The sequence below is a fragment of the Dermacentor andersoni genome, chromosome 1, assembly GCF_023375885.2.
Source record: "Dermacentor andersoni chromosome 1, qqDerAnde1_hic_scaffold, whole genome shotgun sequence".
NCBI lineage: Eukaryota > Metazoa > Arthropoda > Arachnida > Ixodida > Ixodidae > Dermacentor > Dermacentor andersoni.
In genome coordinates, this window is record NC_092814.1 from 230,082,134 (window position 1) to 230,104,899 (window position 22,766).

The 22,766-nt window shown below is 49.6% G+C and overlaps 1 long non-coding RNA gene across 2 annotated transcripts in view; it reads left to right on the plus strand.

The window, feature by feature from the left end:
* Nucleotides 1-2,961: 2,961 nt before the first annotated feature.
* The window catches only part of LOC129380995 (uncharacterized), a 40,724-nt gene continuing 20,919 nt past the window's right edge, over nt 2,962-22,766 (plus strand). The window contains exon 1 of one of the 2 annotated variants that reach the window (XR_008609227.2): nt 2,962-3,257. This is a non-coding gene — a long non-coding RNA (uncharacterized lncRNA). Of the gene's footprint in view, nt 3,258-4,404; nt 4,686-22,766 lie in introns of those variants that run through there. The other variant, XR_008609226.1, reaches the window with a different exon arrangement.

A 22,766-nucleotide genomic window follows, 5' to 3' on the forward strand; every position in this document is an offset into this window, starting at 1 on the left:
CGGAAAGGGGCCATTAATTTCCCCAACAGCGGAGAATCGCACAAGAAAAGCCCGCTGAGCTCGCTGTCCAAAGAGGAGGCACCCTGGGGGACGCCCCGGTGAGATATTCGGCCCGCACACCTGGCCCTCCCCGCGAGCGCTGCGAGCCCCTTTGCGTGGCCCGCAAAGCAGACCGTGCGCTTAGAGAGAGATAGCAACTTCCTCCGCAAATGAAGTGTGCGGCTGATGGCGCAGAGATTGCTTCCCCCCCGAGTGGCCTTGCCAGCGAGGATGTCGTGCGAGAATTTCTTGTTTCTACCTCTTTGTTTTCGTTTCCACTGCGCCTTGTTGCTTATTTTTGTGAGATTGATCACTATCAACACGTTTATCGTGAGCACTCGGCAAAATGGCTATATGCGTGATCACTGCAGACAAAACAGAGTAGAATGCCACAAGCACAACAACGTCTCGCGTTTCCGTTATTTTTTTTTATTATTTTTTAACAAGATTAAATGGCCTTTGCTTAGCAACTAGAGAAATAACCGAGAGAGCCTAACAGAGGCCACGTCGTTCTTGAACATTCCATTTCCTTGGTAAATGTAACGAAAACAAAACAATAAGAAAAGAAAAACGAGTAACAAGAAACTTGTAGTTGCCGGTGGGGTAGAGATCGCTTACAATTACCTATTGCTCAAGTTTAAGCGTTATGCTGTGAGCGCAATTTCTTTGCACTGTTTCTGTTACACTCTCGAATATTCCAAACCATAAGAGTGGGAAGCTGAAACCCTCGCCGCTCGGATCTCGTAACAACCCCGCCTCTGGCTATGCCACTGTGCATTGTATTGCATTCTTTTTTTTTTTTTTTTTTTGGGGGGGGGGGGGGGGTTATGGCTCTCGTTCAGGTAATGACACTATTGTTGTCGAGATAAGAAATCATATAGAAAGATGGAGGAAGAAAATGTGTTTTCGCTCCTTTCATTTTTCAGAATGTTGGTTGTAATCACACATCGATCCCTAATGTGCTCTCACGTCGGGTGCCACGTTTGTTTTTGCCTGAAAACGCAGCACGCCATGCTGAAAGCCGTAGCTATGACATTACAGGTTTGAAGTATCAGTATCAAACTCATATTTGTCCTATTTTAGCACTTGTCAAGCAAGGACTGAAGCAAAATGTAACACATATGAGACGGTGGTATAGGGACGCGGCAAGGGTGCTATAGCACCCTTGACGCGTTATATATATATATATATATATATATATATATATATATATATATATATATATATATATATATATATATATATATATGTGTGTGTGTGTATATATATAATGCAGTTCTGAATATACCACGAGAAACCCTTATGGAGTCGCAAACTCGAAAAAATAAAAAAAAAAAACTGAAAATTATGGGGTTCCCAAACACTGCGGAAATCTGTTCAAGCGAAGTTTCCTCGTGTTTGCGGGAAACGATTTTTTCTTTAGCGACAATTTGCGAGTTTAGCCTGCACGGCAAACTTGGAGATATTTCACCAGAAAGGGCCTCGCACAAAAAACTTGTGACGCTCCGACTCCGCGTACACGCCTGACAGACGCTAGAGTCTATCTGACAAATAAAAATATGAAAAAAAAAGAATGCAAGAAACTCCGATACCATTCAATTGATACACTCGTGTTTCAAACCATTCTACGCTGCCTCTCGACAACTGCGGTGCTTCACGCTTCATGGGCGAAGCGTATAACTGAGCCCACCAGGCTGACCACCACTACCGCACGGCAAACGGCGATCCTTCATCACCTGTCGTGACCTGTTATGACCAGCAGGCAGCAGGCAGCACCCGGAAGGTGGAGAAGGCGAAGAGGTACTTTAATTTAATACGTTCAAGAGACCTGTTTTTTCGTGACCGTAAAACACGAAAACACAAAACAGCTTTGATGGTCTGATGTAATACCAAGAGGCAAATCTTAGGACCTAGAATAAAAGAGAAATTAAAAGAAAGAACGAAAGAAAGAAAGAAAGAAGGAAGGAAAGGAAGAAAGAAAGAAAGAAAGCAAGAAAGAGAGAAAGGAAGAACGAAAGAAAGATAGAAAGAAAGAAAGAAAGAAAGAAAGAAAGAAAGAAAGAAAGAAAGAAAGAAAGTCTGACAATATATGTGCGAAATTTTACAGTAAGTACTGTTGAATTTGGACTTCAGCAAGGCGATGGGCCAGCGGCTTTATTAATGTTCATGAGGGTAATTTGCATAGAGGGCTCCCCCCCTCCCCCCGCGAAAAAAGGAGAGAGAGAGAGAGAGCAGTGCGTAAATGCACGAGCGTTCTCACGGCGCCGGCGCGCACGTACATGCTGGCTTGCTTGTAAGTGCTCAGGAAAGCGCACAATAGGGCACTTGCATATTCACGGCACCACATCATTCAACGCCTAATTCGTACTCAACTAGACTAAAAAATGCCTTGCGAACACGGCGATCCAGACAAAGCCTTCATTCACGTGCTGCGCCGCCGGCTTTTGCACGTGCTGTAACGCGCAGTAAATTCCGCAGAGCTCAAAGGCTCTTCATGACCTGGAGCGAGCCATTTGCGGCCAGCGAACAAGTGCTGTTGGCCACGGGTCACGAGGCCTTTGTTTTGGGCACAACTGGAGCTGCGCGCCAGATGGGCAGCCGTATTGTTCGCACTTGCGCGCAGCCGAGCATCCCCTCAGCTCGTGCGCGAACGTTATGTGTAAATTAAGCTTCGCATCGTGGCTCCTCTCCTGAAGAATAGATATTCGCGGAAAGCGCATATTACGGTTCTCGGCACTCCTTGGAACCCATTCGGACAAAGCCTCCCCCGTACAGCGGTGCCTCAACACTTTTGTATACTTTAAATAAAGAACAAGGGCCGAATTCACCAAGATTCTCCTTCGTAAAGGACCTTAGCCAATGGCCGTCCACTTTCGCTAATTCTATATCCAGCATCATGATTGACTGCTAGGAATACGCGCTGATACGAACAATTCTGTAGACTACATAGAAGCTTGTCGTGAATCCCAGCCCACGTGTCTACACGTGGGTTGGGATCTACAGGTATACAGTGCCCTCTACAGGTATACAGTGCCCTCCCGTCCTACACGAGAAGTTCGAGACATACATTGGTAGATGCCGCGATAACTACGAGGGGCGAGATCATGAAAACCTTTAATGCTCCTTCTCTGTTTTGATCTGCCTGCCATAAATATTCAGATGCAAAGTTGGCGCCTCAGTCCAGGCTCCCGGGGCTGATTTCCCAAAGCTTTTCGTTCGTAAGTGCTCTTTGCAATTGGCCGGCGGCCTTCATTTATAATATCTGCAGCATCAGAATATGCTGCAATTTTCCTCATAAAACACTTTTAGGTCAAGAAGTTTTTTATGAATGCGGGCCTCCGGCTGCCGATGCGCAATGGTTGAAAAGGTACGTTATGTTGAGTGCTCCGCCAATCAGTCGTGAGAAAAAAAAAAGATACAAGGAAAGGGAAAGGGCATTTGAATGCTGCCATTTCATAAGAGTGTCACACTGCTTTAATCGTGCCGTTACCTCCTTAGTGGCATGTAAGCTGTAAGTCGACATCGCATGCCATTTAGCATTTCCGTATAGCATTGTCCCCAGCACGCGAGCGCAGGATTCCTTACGTAAGGCGGAAAGGATCCCGTACCAACGTAAAGGCGCAACGCTCATTAACGTGTCTTTCTATGTGCTTACTATGTGTTCTAAGCACCGGTTAAGAGAGAGAGAGGGGGCGCAACCGCCCATTCCTCGTCATCGACAGCGCCACGGTCGTCGCTGGGTTCAAAGGCAGGGTCTACCTATACCAGAACGCCATAAGACAAAGCTAAGCCGAAATCGAGAGCATAAGTGTCAGCTATCTATCAGTCCGCGACCGCATATAATGGCAGCCGACGGCGTTTTCCGTTAAAGCGAACAGACAAATGAGACATTCGGCGCATAGTTCTGAGAAGCACTTCGGGCGGAGGAGCAGGCGCCTGCGCGGCAATAAAGAACACGGCGTAATAACCCGAGCTCTCTATGATTGCCCCGTCGCCGCTGCGGCAGGAAAGAACAAAAGAGACGGATGGAACTACGGGGGTATGTGCATGTACGTGCGTTGGGTGGGAGGGTGGTGCTGTAGAAAAAGCAACAACTCAAATCCAGACAGCGAAGACGCGAAGAGAAAAGGCAGATGGCCGCGACACCTGTGCCATAAATCACGCCTCCCGAAATGACGGTGCCCAGCACTCGGACCCGGCGTGTAGACGATGCGCGGCAGTCCACCCCCTTGTCAGGGACGGACAGCTTAAATTACACGGCGCGAGATCTCTTCCCCTGCCGGCTCTCTGTTTTATTAATAATAAACCGTTAATGATCCGAACGAGGAGAGGCGCTGGCGAACGCACGCCATGAGGAAAGCGGAGACGCATATACGGCCGGTGCGGCGTGCGAGATCGCGACAAGACGATATCGCTCGCCGCCCGATTTTTACGTCCACGGGCGGGACGTGTAAAGTCCCTCGGTCGGCACATACGTAATTGGGCGTGCGTGGAGCTGCAAATGGTCGCGAGGCGCCGGCGCGAGGGCCGGCGTGCAGAGGAAGACCGCGCGCGCCCCATGAACCGCGCCGGGCGCGGGGTGCTGGCACCGAGCCATGATTAACGGCAATGCCGGTGCGACCCCGCAGGGAAGAGTGAGACTTCAGGTATGTGAAACGCCCTATAGCACGCTTGCTGTGGCAGCTTCTGTGCTTTGCCGCTTTCTGCTCGGCTGCTGTCATTTCTGTTTGTTCAGACACTTGAAAAAAGAAAAAGGTTGACAAAATAGCACACACACACACATATATATATATATATATATATATATATATATATATATATATATATATTAGCAAATGAGGGTTCCTGCGGGACTGTTTGACGGCGACAATTCATTCCTTGCAGCGCTAAAAGCCATACTTGCTGACTGAATTTCGCTTGCGTCTCAGTCCGAATCGACGGATGTTCGCCGTGGGCGCTGGAATTTGACGATCGCTTGACAACATCATGATCAGTGAAGGTGTTTGCGAGTGATAACTTTCGCACGGAGACGCCTTAGAATCTATTCAAAAACGTTCTTCTTAGTGGCAGTGCTGCGTGGGAAATATACCCTGCTCATCAACAATCACCAAAGTTCAGTGAACCTGCACCGACTTCGAAAATTGTCGCCTGATGCAAGAGCATACCAGAAGAAGGAAGCCAAACAGCGATTCATCTGTTGGCGAGTACTTGGAATTAATGAGATAATCTAAAAGAGTAATGCTGCCGGTCACGCTTCATTGAGGTAAGCAAGCGTTGGTTTAAAAAGGTCAAACACGTGTTAATACATGTTTGAAGCAGCTGACCGTGATAATTATATACACGCATATCTGCCGAGGTATTATGCACTTGACGTATGGTTTCTTCCTTTAGGAATTTCATACTTACCGGCCATATTGCACGCTATCGTTTCTATTCCGTTATGCTAAGCGCTAGACAACGTTTTTTCTTTCTTCATTTCGCTTTCCTTTTACACTGGAACATAGAAGAATTTGAAATAAATGACCTTACTTCTGTTGTCGCATTGGTGTCCAGTACACAAGAAGAGTGTCTTTCCTCTCGAGCACGTAGGAAATAATGCCAAATCAATTAGTAAAGATACCAACAGCCAGCACTTAGATGGTCTTCCGTTCAAAGAGAAGCCTTTTTGTTGAAAGTCCAGAGTCAGTCCGTGTCTAGCGCCTTTTCCTTCTGTGCGCGTCCTTTGTGCTTTGCTGGTACCCCTTTTTCAAGTTCGAGAAGCCTTTCCATCGTTCACAGACGACAGGACACGAATTGCCCACGAAGCGATCCATTCATACTTTGTGGTGTAGCAGAACAACCAAACTACGCTGGGAAGAAGCAGAGAAGTGCGAAACCTATTAGACGCCGGAAAGCATGTTTTCTTCGCAGAACCTTGTAAACTTCGCGGGACACGTGTCATTTTCGCTTTCTTTTTCAAGTGAAAGCCTTCAAAATCCATGAAGACATTTGCAGTCGGGCACTCCAACGAGAGAAGGCGAGAAACTAGGGAACCACAAGCGGCACTTGTGCAGCTCGGCAGGCTTCTCACTCAGCGGACAAAAAGGGGGAAGCGGCTGCAGGCTCCCCTGCAGGAGCACGCATGCAAGAGCTTCGTTACCGCGAACACTGCGGGGTAATGGATGGCGAGCAGAGGCGGCCGCAGCGCCGGCCCTCCCATCTTTCCGCAGAGACGCCGCGAACGACGGGCCCCATCAGCGCGGTCGCGGGGAGCGGCGAAAACCGCAATCGCGCAGCGGCGGCACCTGCTTCCAAGTGAGCGCCGCGCGTGCGTCGATGGGAAAGAAGACAGGGTCCGCGTGTTTGCCGACCAGAAACAATGACCGCGGGACAGCGCCATAAATTATTCAGCACCGATGCCTATCCGTTCGCTCAGCCAGCAGTGACATGCGCGGGACGCTCGCGCACGCACGCACACAACAGTCGAGCGGCGGCATGATGAAGTGGCCCCGTATGCCAATTAGGCGGCACGGCCATCTCCCGGCCTCGGCCAGCGCGCACCCCGACGGCGCGAGCATTGTGGCGGGCCGCTGTAAAGCGAGCCGGACCTAGCAGAAACGCCGAGTCACTTTGATCGATGGAGATCGAGTGGTGCCCAGTCACCTTCTGCCGCCATCTTCTGCTCCATCTCTCTGGCTGCTGCCAACTTGCTTTCTTTCACCGGCCTTCTCCTTGGGCTGCGGAGGGCCCTTCTTCGGGGGGAGGCGTTCTCTCCCGTTTCTGCCCTCGCCCCCTGCACGTCACGCTGTCCAAGCCGGCTTCTGCAGCCGGCAGCCTGTAATCACGATGAATATATGCGAGCAGGACGATGGAAAGCTTCGCGCGCTTCCTTTGTGTCCGCTCCAAGCAACGCGTACGACAACTCAGCTAGAGGATCAAGAAGCAGAAAAACGCGCCAGAAAGAGCAGAAGCTGGAGCGAAAGAAAACGAAAGGGAAGCGGTCCGCTCCATCGCCCATGCAGCGCGGCGCAGAGGCGTCAGGACCAGTGGGTTTTCTCGCCATGATGGAACGGAGGGCGGGCGCCCGCTCAGCCTTGAAGGTCCGCTGAAATGTCGGTCTCGAGGTGCAGCGCGCGCTGGGCTGCTGCCGTACATTCATCACGCTCCTTCATTTCTTGCCCTTTTTTTTTGTCTCCCCTCTGAGAGGCGGCGACGGCGCACGCCGCCGGCCCGAAGTTCGCGTGCAGTGGCCGCGTCATTCGTGAAAAGGCTTCGCGCGATCCCGCCTCGGGACAGGTCGACAGGCATCCATAAGGCGGGCTTCCCCCCTATTACGTGCGACAGCGTTTCTGACAACTCTCTGGAACGAGGAGAGATTGAGCCTGCGCTCCATGACGGCGCTTCATTCCGCTGTGTGGGCGTTCGAAGTCCGCGCCCGGCGCACTCGGAGAGCATTTCAGCGAGAGCGCTGGGACAAAACTTGACAGCCGTCAAGGATGGTGCGCATGTTTGCACACAGCATCGCAGATGCTTCCCTAAATAAATTCGCGCAGGTTTCCCTGTCGTGTCACCACTGGTCAACGCCCAGTGTCTTATGTTCGGTGTTTACGCGAGGACTCTGCATCTATAGACAAGGACGTGGCCTTGCTTGCTGCTACAAACGTATAACCTGCGTTGTTCCACAAGAAAATGATGCCTTGCACTCCGTATAACACATTCGCTCCGATGTAGACAGCAGATAAACTGCTCTCAAGAAATGCGAGCACAAGACGTATCCTTAGCAGGCAGGAGATCCGATTTCTTAGGACAAGCCTGAAATCCCGAGTTGACGACGGCGATTTTATGAGGGCAACTGCTGAAAACAGTAGCAAATTGAGACAAGAAAGAAAGTTACATTCTACTTCAGAGAGCGCACAACGTGGTGCGCCTGCGTCTTCGGCCACTAATATTTATATCTTATGTTCCCAGCTTTTTGTACCGTTAATGAGCCCTCCTATGAGCCGTCCGATTCAAAGCAAACGCTGATGATATGCATGAGGAATGCCTCACTCACACAAACTAAAGGGAAGAAACAGCGATCCGGCGTATGAAAATATCCGCTCATTCAGCGTGGTTTGTTTGGTCCGTTTTTTTTTTTTATTCTCCTCTTGCATTTTATTCTGTCTTTATGTAAGTGGTTGAACGCTGCAGCGAGGTCCCCGAGTTTTCACCTCGAGCCGCGCATTCATCTCCCTCTTCGTCAAGAAACGCGCAACCATCAATCTAACTATTCAACCTGTCCACTTCTCTCGGGAATCGACGCAATTTGAAAGTTGCGTGCGCAATTCCCAGCGCAAAGCAGGCGGCGCAGGGAAGGCGGGCTCGACTCCACGGCACCTTCGTTCCCAAGAGGTTGCATCGCGCACAAAAGAGAGCGGGACTGGATAAAAAAAAATAAGGGATACAAAAAAAGTAAACATATGGAAACAGATGAACCCAAAGCAGAAACGAACGCCACGCCACCTTTATAGGCCCGTATATGTGCCGGGAAAAAGGCGATGCGCTCGTGTGTGCGTATACGTATGCCGTATACCACCCGAGAAATAGAAACCCCACTCTCGTTTCCCCACGAGGAACGAGATCAATCCTGCAGTTTACAGCGCACCGCCGCGCGCACTCAAAGATAGATGAACTGACAGTCGAAAAGATGAATGTAAATAGATGGAGGCGCGCCGCTACGGATACATCTATCCATATGCGCGCCTGAGGATGGAGCGTGCGCGCGTGCTCGCTCACTCGCTCGCTCAGTCTGGCAAAAGCGAGACGCACTGCAGCCGCATGGGCGAAGAGAGATATGCAACGGCGAAAGAAAGCATCGTGTGATTGATCGCCGAGCCCGAGCCGCTGCTTGGCCTGGGAGAGAGAAGGGAGCCCCAGTATTAAGCGCTGACAAATGATCTGGTTTTCGGCAGTGGCCCCATTTTCCAGCGCGCTGATGCTTCGTCTCTGAGAGTCGACGAAGGAAGAAAGCGATTCCCGACGCTGCCGGTTGAGCGGGCGCGCGATCGCCCCGGCGTTTTCTTCTGTCTGCCGCGGAGAGATCGCAGCGTTGGAACTTCATGGCTCTGCGACCGATGCATTGATTGTTATCTTGGCTTTTTTTTCTGTTATTTTGTTTCCTCTTCACTTGCGGGCTCCGCTATTGAAAAACAGTCGCCGGGACAGACAGTGAACGGGGAAGTGCGCGTCGTTTTAAGAGGAGGACCTAAATACCCGATGACAGTGGCCGTGAGAGAAAGGATTCCCGGGCTGCAGAAAAGAAGAAAAAGCCGAAGGGAAACAAGAACCATGTTTTTTTTTTCTCTAGTTTTCCGTAGTAGTTTTAGTACTACGGAATTTTAGTAGTTCGTTAGGAACTTGACGCTGCTTGGGTGACTATGTGGCATGGCTTCATCCTTTCCCAAAGGCACTCAATTATAGTATACGATCAAATTTATACCTATTAGGATGAATCCTTAAACGCCCTCCGAGTTCTTCCTCTGCCAGCTGTAATGCCCATTTTCCGACAGATGTTGCACTAGTTATAATAAAGGTGATTTTGGCCATGAGTATACCCAAAGAGATAAGGCCCGCTGTTGGGAGAAGGAATGACGATGTAATGTTAAAATGCCTAGGCTCTGATCCGTGCGGGTGCAATATTTAGTCGTGCGCGGAGACCGTAGGCCACAGTAATACCGAAGTCGCCACTACGGCGTCTCTCATAGCCCCTGTGCTAGGATTGATGCATTAAACCTCACGAATAAATCATGAAAGAAGAGAAGAAGAGCAGGCACACTGCACTCTTAAGCAAACTTACACGCTTTGGGTCGTATCTTGCCACACAACGATAATCGTCATCTGTCTTGCCCGCATTTACTTTCTTTAACGCTGCGAGCCCGGTACTTCCTTGTCACGAACGACCTGCGCGTTATCAGCATTACAGTGCATTCTCGACAGGAAAGTAGCGAGCGCAGCGTTTTCAAGAAAGGAAACGCAAGCAAGAGAGATGACGATTGTTGTTGTGTGGCAAATATACACCCCAAAGGGTGTACATTTGTTTAACAGTGCGAGCGCACGAAATCTTCATAACAGCATTGCATTATACACATCGTATATAAGCGCCACCAAGATGCTACAATGGACGTGTTGTGCGCGTGTGTTGCGCGCGTGCGTATGTGACACGCAACCCGCGCTGCTGAAACTGAAGCCTATTTCCAGAAACAAGTGAACATGGTGCCTTCTATTTGGAAACTTGCCCGTGTACCTTCACATTGGACTCAGTGTTGCGTATATTCCAGTGTCCTCAACGTGCGGCACATCAGCCGACTAGCAGCTTTAGGTGCTTCTATTCCCTGTAAGCGAGCGTTGATACATCATTTGAATAAGTATTTGTCGCACTAACTACGCCGTGGATAAAAATTATGCTTGCGTTTGATTGAAAAAGCATTAGGAATTGTGCAAATTGGCTGACGCCCTCGGTTACACTGACCGAGGGCGTCAGCTCTCGTTGTCATGCTCTTGTCATGCTCTCGTTGCACGCATGAAGAAAGCCTTTGTCTTAAAAAAACGTGAAGAAGATTGCGGACACAAACCAAGAAAAAAAAATTCCTGATTATTTTCATAGCCGCGAGCACCTAAGCTCAGATGGAAGAAAGAAGCTGCAAGAGACTGAACGCATACTTGCAAGATTCAGCCTCTTGCAAGATGCAAGAGGTTGAACGTATACCGATGAGTATACGTACTTCCGCGTAAACCTAAGTGAATTACTAAGCCGCCGTGTCGGAGGCATATCATTTTCAACAGACGTTTAGCTTGAACAAAACCAGATGAGCAAGTGCAGGGCACTTAGGACTGTTATCGCTTAGGTAAGTTCAGCGCTTCGGTCATTCTCACATACAAGTGCTGCATGTTAAAAAAAAAAGGCGGGATTTTACGTGCCAAAACCACTTTCTGATTATGAGGCACGCCGTAGTGAAGGACTCCGCAAATTTCGACCACCTGGGGTTCTTTAACGTGCACCTAAATCTAAGTACACGGGTGTTTTCACCACATAGGAATGCCGCTGCCGTGGCCGGGATTCGATCCCGCGACCTAGTGCTCAGCAGCCCAACACCATAGCCACTGAGCAACCACGGCGGGTATGTTAAAATGTTCTGTTCACTCTTTGCAATAGTGCTTATTTAACAAGGAGCAGTGTTGTTGTTTATTATAACAAGGAGGAGTGTTGGCCGTCTCGTAAAACTCGACATAATGTAAATTTCTTGAGGCGTGGGTGCTTGAACTGCTTTTCTTTTAATTTTCAGTTCGGTTTTATGGCTAAGTTTTGCTATTGGATTCGCAAGTTCCCTTAATTAAGGCACTGCTTTCGCCCAGTGTCGACACCTGCAGTGTCGTCGTTCTTGCGCCGTACAGCTAGGTCGCCGCCTAAAGAAAGACATTCTGCAGCCATTCCCCTTCCGCCTATACATTTGGGGGGCCGCCAATATTTCAGACGTTCCGTCCCGCAGCCTACGCGATGGCTGAGCGGAGGTAGCGGATATATATGCGCCTAGGCGGTCAAGACTGATCATCGGGCGCAGTCTGCGAAGTGGTGGGGGAGTAATCCCCCTGCATCTCTTCTACTTTCCTTGGAGCGGTCCTCCCATCGTATATATACCTGTCGTGATCGTTTCTCGGAGACGCGCGGCCAAACCGCGGTCTCCGCTCTAAACGTTGGCAAATCAGTCACGAGTCGTGACTTGCGGCGGCGGCCGCCACAGGGGTGGCCGCCGCCTTTTGGCAGAAAAAGTTTCACCGACGTTTATTACCTGTACGCACCGTTTGAGCCCTTCTCGAATAGAGAGCGAGTATGAGCGGCTCAAGGGCTTGCTGCAGGAATCAATCATTATTTACCGCGGCAGCTCCGCTTTCCCGAAGAAACGGTGCGTGCTCCTTCCCCATACTGTTTTGTTTTATCCCTGAGCCCATGGTGCAGGGATCACACACCTCTCCAAGTCACTTTCATGTTGAGTAGGTGCTGTTTACGCACTTTTTTTCTTCTTTCCGAGAAAGGGGATTGAACCAAAGATGGGCAGCCGTGCTCATTGCCCCTAGAAAAGGAACGGGGCGCAGTTTATCTGTATCTTATACGTGCTCGATCTTCAGTTAGGCTTGAGCGTAGCTATAAGACTGAACGATGACAATAATAGTGATTGCACGATGAAGCTCCCCGTCCCAAAACTTCACAGTGAGATAGTAGACACATAAGTCCGCGACTTCGCCATAATTGTGAAGTCACAATGCCACATACTATCAGCAACAGAAATTTGGATGGTATACCTTTTAGTCAGAATAAATGATATCACTCAAGAATAAATTGATCCCTCTGAACAAATGCAGACTTTTCGACGTCATAACAGGCCTAAACTATTACCGTCATTCACCTGTCGTTGACCTTGCTGTCATTTATCCTGCTGGTATATGTCTTTTGCGTTTCTTTTTCAAGAGAACCTAAACAAAGCCAAAGGCAACACTGTTGCCACAGCGCCGGCGCTGTGGCAACACCACAGCGCCGGCTGAGCTGGAGGAAGTAGCCCAGCCGTCGGGATACTGTGGTTGTAATTACTGTCCCTTCGATAGAAATAGATGAGCCTCAGTTGTTGTAGTGCAGACTTCTTATGAATTCATGGAGTCGGTGCACTTGATAGGCAATTACTGAAGATAGAGAGAGAGAGAGGCAACGGAAAGACAGGGAGGTTAACCAAAGATTATCTTCTGTTGGCCAGCACGGAAGAAAAGACGTTATGCAAACATGGTGAGAGCCCGATGTCGGTGTGAGTCCACGGTGTAAGCCCAACGTAACAAAAAAAAAATGTGTGCGAGGAAACAGTGGCAGAGAATGATCTGTGTGGTCTTCTTTTAGGTATATGCCTGCGAGATCATGGTAAAGCGAGTGGGCACGACGTCGCACATTTACTCGCATGATCTCAACGGCGATGTTGGTTGTAACCGAGTTTACCTCAGCCATAACTATAACTGAGGAACTACTATCTTCTGCCGTTGGCGCACTGTGTAGCCAACCAGGACAGATTCGAATGGCCCGAGCATGGATGCTGTCGAATGTAAGCAGGTTCATCCAATGCAGTTCCAGATGGTCGGTCGGGTCGGGGTGGTTGCTTGGTTTACGGCTCAACCAACCACTATGGGGGAGAGGTGAATTGGGTGGTAGCACAAAAAAACAGAAGAGAAAACTAGAAATAAATTTTATAAATAAAGAGATGCTAATAAACTTATAATCGTATTCATTAATGAAATATGTTCCGGCGCCCATACTGTTAATTTCGTGTTTATGTCTTCATCTTCTTTACCGCTCTAAACATGCTTCATAATGTCATTCCACACGTATCGGATATCACAGGCAGGATGCACTACATGAAGCTAGCAAAAAGTGCCGATTACAACTGCAGCAAGATCTATAGTGTGCTTCTGGTGCCTTTCCGCCAAGTAATTTCAGCGTATTGCAAATTGTCCTCGGGTTCCTTCTTCATGTACTTCACATGGAAACTACTAAAGAGATCTCTATCGAATACGATCCTTAAGAATGTCTGATATTTCTTGTACGGTATGGCTGGGCCAATGATAAATATGACGTACGGTGTTATCGCCTTCTCAGTCAACGCGATGAGTGTTTTCTTCTTTTATCGTGAGTTGCCAGGAGGAATAATGTGAGTATAAACTTAAATTAAAGCATGCAATACAATTTTACGTAGATACCGCAGGAGTGACATATAGGATGTGTTGTACATTAGCGATGGCTCATAATCGCCAAGTTGGTCAGTTTACCTGCCTATTGGTGGATAGTTTGGCCGCAGTAAATGTTTGTAGTAGATGATGCGCATTTACTTCCTAATGTTCGGACATTTGCTCGTGGTTTGCGGACAGCAGACCTCAGGTACAAGTCATGGCGAATGCAGGAATCACCACAACCATAATGAGGTCTTTATAGAGAGACACCCTCCACCTGGGCAAGACTTCGGGGAAGGATGCAGACACGATGGCGATGAGTGCCCGCATAGCTCGTCGAAGGAGAGATTTTAACGCGACAGCGTTAAGGAGCTCGTGTCGCAGAAAAGCCGGTGTTCGTCGGTGTCGGCGTCAGTGGCGTTGGCCGTGAGCGATAAATCCCAGAAGGCGCTTCATAAATAAAAAAACATCGTGCAAGATGGGCTGGTGGGAATCGAACCAGGGTCTCCGGAGTGTGAGACGGAGACGCTACCACTCAGCCAAGAGTTCGTTCCTTCAAAAGGGGACAAAATCGCCTCTAGTGAACGCGGTGTTGCCTTAGAAACTTGCCGTAGAAAGTTATACTGCGGTGTATATCGGTAATTATGACCATGTAATTTACAGAAGTCGCAGTTTCACGAGTAGCGAAGTACGTTTCCGCTACATTTCATCTGCGCTCTGCGCACACACAGAGCCATCTTGCGGCAAACACATAAGACCCCCTCCTCGCAATCTACGGCGCTGCCCCGACACGTGGCGCGCTACTCGCCCCATGATCGCGTCCACCTTCATGGCGCGTCGGGGCCCGGCTATCTGTGCCGATCGCGACGTTTGGCTGGTGTAGCGCGTTTGAGTAGGCGGTGCGAACTGGGTGCGATAACGCTCTCGCGTTCCACTCTTGAAGGCGAAGCTTAAGCGTCCTCCAATTTTTTAACAACTATAGGGTGGAGCAAAGATCACAGAGAAGGGATAATTGGAGGGATTGGAAGTACCGAGCACTAGTGACCATTTCGGTATGCCAGGTCATTATATAAAGGCCATAACTATGTACCTGCACCGAGTGGACTGTGATGTTAACACGGATATTTATTAGTCCTATGGATCTGCTCACAAATGCGCAGCATTTTGGCACCGCATTTAAGGTGATTAACTGCGCTGAGTGAGTGAGTGAGCATATATGTGAACCTCGTTGACGAACTGCAACTTGACAACAGGCTTTAGTCGTATTGTGTACAGTCAGCAGCTGAAGTATAACGGTTCTCGAAAGTGTTAGCTATAGGGGTATCTTAGGTTCCAGTATGTGTTGGGCTAAACAAAGTTATTTCTCATTTTAACCTCCGCGCCCATGTATACCATGCGCTGTCCCCTTGGCACGGCGTGAACCGGTTAAATACGTCGGCATCACACTTTCTTTATCAAGTGATATCTCCAAGCCTTGATTGAGAACGTAGAACGATGTCAGGGCGTCTGCCTTTTCAAGCTGTCTACACAATTGACGTCTTGCCGCGCCCGACGATCAAACGCAGACGTCGTTGTCGTACACAAATACTTGGGGCATGCTTGGTATGTAGTGAACACGTCCAGTGAGCGCAAGGTTGAATATCGTTGTACTCATAACTTCTAGCTGAGCAACTCTTTGAGTACTGTAATTGCACTGAGGAGTTGCACTATCTTGCGTAAGCACGCAGGAAGGTCTCATGTATAAGAAACTGCGGACCCAGTGGTATATATCTCTAACACATCTAACGTACTAAAGGTAGACAAGCTTTACGTGAGACGTCGTCATGAGCTCTCTGAAACTCAGAAAGGTGGCACTAGGCAATCGTTTGCAAAGATCTAATGTTGGGCGTATACATAGGTCACCAAATGAATAACGTATGGATGGATGGATGGACACAACTTTCTTGTACGTCCGGCAAGGTTTAACGCGACCCGAGCACAGGTCTCCCATGGGGAAACGTCAAGGCCCTGCCTCAACGCCACCTCATGGGCCTGCTGGACTGCCCACGTCTGGATTCCGAGGTCTGAGCTGCGCAGAGCGGCGGCCCACCTCGACGACAGGGTCCCCGGAGCAACTGCCATCCTTCCTATAACTACATTGCACTCCCACAGCATGTGTTTGAGTGTTGCTGGTCCTTTCTGGCACAATTTGCACGTGTCGTCCTGATGCTTATCTGGGAAGATACGTTTCAGACGTAATGGATTAGCGAAGGTGTTCGTCTGGAGTTGTCTCCAGGCGACGGCCTGCCTCCTGTTCAATTTAGGACTCGGCGGTGGGTAATTTACAAAGAAACGGCCCCAACCTAAGCCAGCCATAGCCTACGGGTAGACTCTGAATTATTCATCGTAATGCTATGTCTCTGACGCCGTCGGTCACGACGTATCTACGGTATTGCGCCGCTAGTCATTTGCAAGAGACTCTTGCATGCTCGAAACGGTTGCTGCGTTTAAACAGCACAGGTTGTGCAAGAAAACTTCACACAAGCTGCTGGACAAATTATAATGTTACGTGTGGAAAGACACACACGAAATATGCTATTTACACGCTATTTACACTGGAGCCAGGCAGCCAGGCTGACACTCGCTCGTGCCAAGGGCACCGACCAACTTCTTCTTCGTTCTCGCGGCGGCTCGTCTATTGAGCATCGCTCAATGATATCGTAATATTACCCCCCGGCGGCTAAAGCACCGTCACGGTGCTGTTAAATATCCAAGGTGCATGGAGAGTTGTAAGGATTGAGTCGGGCAACGTGGACAATGTCACTGGTTGTCACAGCGGAGGACGTAGTGGGCGTGGCTAGAACGATTTCATAGGTGACATCGGTCACTTTGCGTATCACGCGATATGGGCCTGTGTAACAGGAAAGCAGTTTTTCACAAAGGCCGACTTTACGCGATGGTGACCAAAGCAACACGAGGGCGTCGGACACAATATGGATATCACGGTGACGGAGGGCGTAGCGTTGTTTCTGCTTGTCTTGAGACATTTGTAGACGAGCGCGCGCAAGTTGGCGAGCATGGTCAGCATAAGCGATTGCATCACGGGCACAATCGCTAGTTGAAGCTGTGGCAGATGGAAGCACAGTGTCCAGTGGTAGCGTCGGTTCGCGGCCATACAAGAGGTAAAACGGGGAAAAGCCAGCAGTTTCGAGACGGGAAGAGTTGTATGCAAAGGTAATGTAAGGTAGAGCCTGGTCCCAGTCACGGTGGTCGTCTGAAACGTATTTGGATAGCATGTCTGCAAGGGTGCTGTTCAAACGCTCAGTGAGGCCGTTCGTTTGGGGGTGGTAGGAGGTGGTAAATTTATGCTGTATTGAGCAGGCACGCATGATGTCGTCAATGACTTTGGCCAAAAAGGTGCGGCCGCGGTCTGTAAGCAATTGACGCGGAGCACCATGCATCAAAATTATATCATGTAGGAGGAAGTCCGCAACATCAGTTGCACAACTGGTCGGAAGAGCACGGGTTATGGCGTAGCGGGTCGCGTAGTCCGCCGCGACTGCAACCCACTTGTTTCCTGATGTAGATTCCGGAAATGGGCCGAGAAGGTCCAAGCCGACACGATGGAAGGGCTCGGCAGGGATGTCGAGCGGCTGCAGGTAACCAGCGGGGAGCTGGGAAGGCTTCTTGCGTCGTTGGCAAAGTTCACAAGCGGCGACGTAACGTCCTACGGAACGGGCAAGGCCCGGCCAAAAAAAAACGGCGATGTACACGGTCATAGGTTTGAGATACGCCGAGGTGTCCTGCCGTTGGTGCGTCGTGAAGCTCTTCTAGAACGGTGGAGCGGAGGTGTTTAGGTACTACAAGCAGGAACTCAGAGCCATCCGGATGAAGGTTACGACGGTACAGAGTACCGTCGCGGAGGACGAAGAGGCGTAGAGCAGCATCGGCCGGAGAGCGTTCAAAACGGTCGATGAGTGCTCTGATGTAGGCGTCACGGTGTTGCTCGTCGGCGAAATGAAGCAGCTGGGATACGAGAATACGCAAGAAGCACTGGCAATATTGGAGGAGTCAGAATCGTCAACAGGGTAACGCGAGAAACCGTCAGCGTCTTGGTGCAGGCGGCCAGACTTGTACACCACGGAATATGAAAATTCCTGTAGCCTCAAAGCCCCTCGACCAAGCCGGCCTGTAGGATCTTTTAGCGATGAGGGCCAGCAGAGAGCATGATGGTCAGTGACTACGGAAAAAGGGCGACTGTAAAGGTAAGGACGGAACTTCGCAACCGCCCAGACAACAGCAAGGCATTCGCGTTCTGTAATGGAATAGTTGCGCTCCGATGGTGCTAGAAGGCGGCTCGCATAAGCAATAACGCGATCCTTGCCACGCTGGCGCTGGGCTAAGACGGCACCTACGCCATGATCACTGGCATCTGTACGTAATTCTGTAGGGGCATCAGGGTCGAAGTGGGCGAGAATGGGTGGTGAGGTTAGAAGAGTGACGAGACGAGAGAAGGCGGCGGCTTCTGCAGTACCCCACGAGAATTGTACGCCTTTCTTCAAAAGATTAGTTAGGGGCCTAGCAATTGTCGCAAAATCTGGAACAAAACGACGAGAGTACGAGCACAGCCCTACAAAACTTCGAACGTCTGCGGCTGTCTTTGGAACCGGAAACTCTCGGACAGCGCGAGTTTTGTCGGGATCAGGCTGTACTCCGGAAGCGTCAACGAGATGGCCCAGAAGAGTAATTTGTCGGTGGCCGAAACGACATTTGGACGAGTTAAGTTGCAGCTTCGCCTTTCGAAATACATCAAGTATAGTTGTGAGACGCTCAAGGTGAGTGTCGAACGTTGGCGAGAAGACGATGACGTCGTCGAGGTAGCAGAGGCATGTGGACCATTTGAAACCTTGGAGCAAGGAGTCCATCATACGCTCAAAGGTGGCAGGGGCGTTGCATAATCCAAATGGCATTACTTTAAATTGGTATAGGCCATCCCCGGTCAGCGATCCCCGTCCTCACCACGGAACTCCGAAGTGGTCGGCACACCGAGCTTGTCACCATGCCTCCCGGTGACGAGCCCGCCTCTGCAACGGCTTCGGCTTGTCCGACTGCTCCAATCGTCACGGTTGCCCCACATCGTGACCCAGGTGTGTTCTCTGGCCTGGAGGGACAGGATGTCGACGACTGGGTCAATCTCTATGAACATGCCAGCGCTAATATCAGGTGGGACCCAACGATTATGCTCGCCAATGTCATATTTTATCTCGGCGGCACCCTACGCGTGTGGCACCAAACGCATGATGACGAAATAACCAGTTGGGACAGTTTCAAAGAAAAGCTACGGGAACTGTTCGGCGACCCCATTGGGCGCAAGGCTGCCGCGAGAAAGGCTCTTGCGTCTCGTGTTCAGTCATCTACAGAGCCATACGTTTCCTACATCCTCGACGTCTTGGCTCTATGCCGTAAAGCTGACGATAATATCTCCGAAGCAGATAAAGTGGCACATGTGCTAAAAGGCATCGCCGACGACGCTTCGAATTTGCTTGTTTTCGGCAACGTCTCGACTATCGACGCCATTATAAAAGAATGCCGTCGCCTTGAACAGGCTAAGAGCCACCGTATCTCACACCACATTGCGCGGCTACCCAACACTGCTGCTTCGTCGACATGTGAGGGTCGACCGCGTCAGACCACCACCTGTGACGACGTCACCCGTATTGTTCGCCGCGAACTCGTGGCCGCCTGTTCGCCAGCCTTCTCCACGACGCCTCCCGATCCGCCAGCAACCACCATTGCGATGATTCAGGCCGTCGTCAGACAGGAATTTGAAAACACGGGTCTGAACACCGTGTGTTCCACGTCTCGACCCAGCCTTCCCCAGTTATCTAGCGGCCCTCCTCGTCCCCGGCAGTCCTTTTCTGCTACATCTCGCCGCAACCCGTCCGAATGGCGTACCTCTGATGACAGGCCGATCTGCTTCCACTGCTGTCGCATCGGCCACGTCGCCCGTCACTGCCGCAACCGATGGCCTCCACCTCCTCGGACTTACGCCGCCACTTATAGACCGTTTCATCGGGCGAGGAGGATAGGGCGCGCGGAGAGCCTTTCCTCCTCTCTGGCTTGGGCGATCCGGCGCGGCGCTGCTTGAAAGTATTGCTGTCGCGTGCTCCGGAACGATTTCGAGATGTTTTAGATCGTACTTTGTGAAATTTACGCCATGTTCGTTCATATAAGGTCCTCAGGGAAGCCTTTCGGTGCATCGGTAACAACTATAGGCGGAATTATGTCTTGGGGCGCAAAAATGTGACGCGCATAATGAGCCGCGGTGTACGCGCATAATCAGTCGCTGTGCGTGTATGGGTTCTTTACTATTTTGCTTATATCGATTTTAAATCAATAAAGGAAACCAGCGTGTCTGTATTACCATCATTAAATGGTAAATCAGCTCACTGTCTGATCGATTGGCGTAGGGAGTAAAACATGAGAGCGCGTGCTGTGCACGGCCAACCTAAGGCAACCATGAAATATCTGAGCGGCAAGCGCTATCAAATATTTGTGATACACTGGCATCGTTCTCACACATTTCAAGTCTAGTATGCTTGAAATTACCATATGTCTACGCTAGCCTTGCTGCATGAGGCCCATGGCGCTGCTCAACACGGCGATCACTACGGTTGGTGAGCCAGCACGATACATATATAAGCTGTGTGCTTCGGCATTGCCTTTTTGGCCTGTATACAGCCATAATATATGAGAGGGCTCGCATAAAAAGAATGCGATGGTTATTTTTGAGCGCAAAATTTCCGTAACAAGTGTCAGTGCGTCGTAGAGAAATGAACGAACACAACCGAAAAAGAAAAATTCGGTTATCATCCTCTTTCTCTAAAAAGCAAGAGAAAACAGGCTAACGCCACACAACGTTTATAAATATATACCTGCTGATGCCGTATGCTTGGACCATGCGCTATACAGAACAAAGATATCTGTAATCCAGCACCTACTACTGCTTAGGACGCTCGCGCAGTTCGTAAACGGTCGCTTTACTGGACAAGCTTAATACAGACTGTAAGGTATGCTGCTATTACTAGCCAAAACTATTTTATTCATGGGTGGAAACCTCATCCATCCAACCAAGTAGTCACGCAATGTAACCTGCAGCGAACACTTTGAACGCTTGTCAAAGTATAACAGCACAGCTCCTATCGTAGCAGAACGATCGCCGCGTATGTTTCATGGCTCTTAAACCGCAGCTTAGAAATAAAGGATAATACTGCAATAAGGTAACATTAGTGATTGGAACATTCAGAAATACACAATTGATCTCCGAGGCTGATTGTAGGCTCAAATATGCGCGCTCACATCGCGCTGGGTCTTCCGTCCACCTCAACGCCAGCAGAAATTCCGGCCATGACGCCTTAAACCACTTCAGCACGTCTCACTGAACCGTTTACCACGTAGAAGACGCACGTCATACTCAACAGACCGCACGACCGCGAAAACAAACGCCAAAACCTACCGCCGAGCGTACACCTCCCATGCAAAAGACCGCTTTCACCCAAGCCAGTATGGCGCTGCTCATAGGCGGCGCCACTGCGTTCACAATATGGCGGCGCCTACGAAAAAACGGTCTATACCCCGCACCTCCACCAGAAATATTAGGTGTGGAAAGACACAGACGAAAGATGCTATTTACACGCTATTTACACTGGAGCCAGGCAGCCAGGCTGACACGCACTCGTGCCAAGGGCACCGACCAACTTCCTCGTTCTCGCGGCGGCTCGTCTCTTGAGCATCGCTCAATGATATCGTAATAATATATATATATAAGTACCCATACATACTTGAAAAGCACTGCCGTGGCAGTCGTGTGATGCAGTGGACATAGTGCCTTGCTGCCACCATGCAAAGGTTCGCAGGTTCAGCAGGTCCCGGTACTCTACGAATATTACTTATTTAATTGTAAAATATTTGTCATTTGGTTCAACATGCGTTACGGGGTTCGCAAACATGAGAGAAGCACGACGCGCGTGCGTTAAGCATTTCGCTCTTGTAAGCCTGTCAAACCCCCTAAAGGCTGTTGACCTCGTAAGGGTGCTTGTATCGACATCTTACCATTGCTCTACTGGCGACATTCATTGAGTCTATATACGGATTTTACTAGAGTGAGAGAGATAAAGAAGAAAGGCAGGGAGGTTGGACAGATGTGAGTTCCCGGTTTGCTACCCTGCACGGAAAAAGAGCGCAAAGAGGGAGAACCAAACACATTATGCAGATACAAAGTATTTCTTGGACTCTATGTGAAGCAAAGATTTAAGGCGCAGCTCTAGGCGCCCGTTCCTACGGCGAGCGTCGGCGTCGGCGGGGTCGACGGCGTAACCGAGCGAACGAGCACAGCGAAAGATGAAAGAGCGAACGCAGAGCGGGATATGAAGCACTTGAGCCGCGAACGGCGGAGACGTTACGTGCTCGCGGGAAACTGGTGTCATGCGGACCCGCACAACCGCTCGATGCGTACTCGTAACAGGTTTCAGCCCGACCACTCGTTTGCAACTATAGTCTGCCCGCTTCAGCTCTAGCTCTCAATTGTTTGGTTTGCTTGGTTTGGTCTCGTTCGCGCTTGGTTCGATTGACGCGAATTGTGTAGTGCTTTCTGGATACGACGCGGCACCAGAGATTGAACTGGAACCTTCGACGAGTGATGTATAAAAGCCGACGCGCTTGACCCGCAGGTCACATTTTTGACGATCGCCGACTGTGCTACATATCTTTCTCAAATTCTTTGTCTCACTTTATTGCGAAATAAAAACACGTATTGAGCTGCGCTTAAATTTCGCATTAGGGACTATCGTAATCGTCGTCAATTTTTGTAAAGCGGGTAATCAAATGCTACATAAACCATTTAGTAAAAAACTAGCTAAAATAACTGGCACAGTAGGTCGTGTTAGATATAATGTAACTTCAAGAATAAAACTACTTGCGTATGATTTAGTGTTCTACTCGTATCTAAATTATTATAACTTGTATGGGGA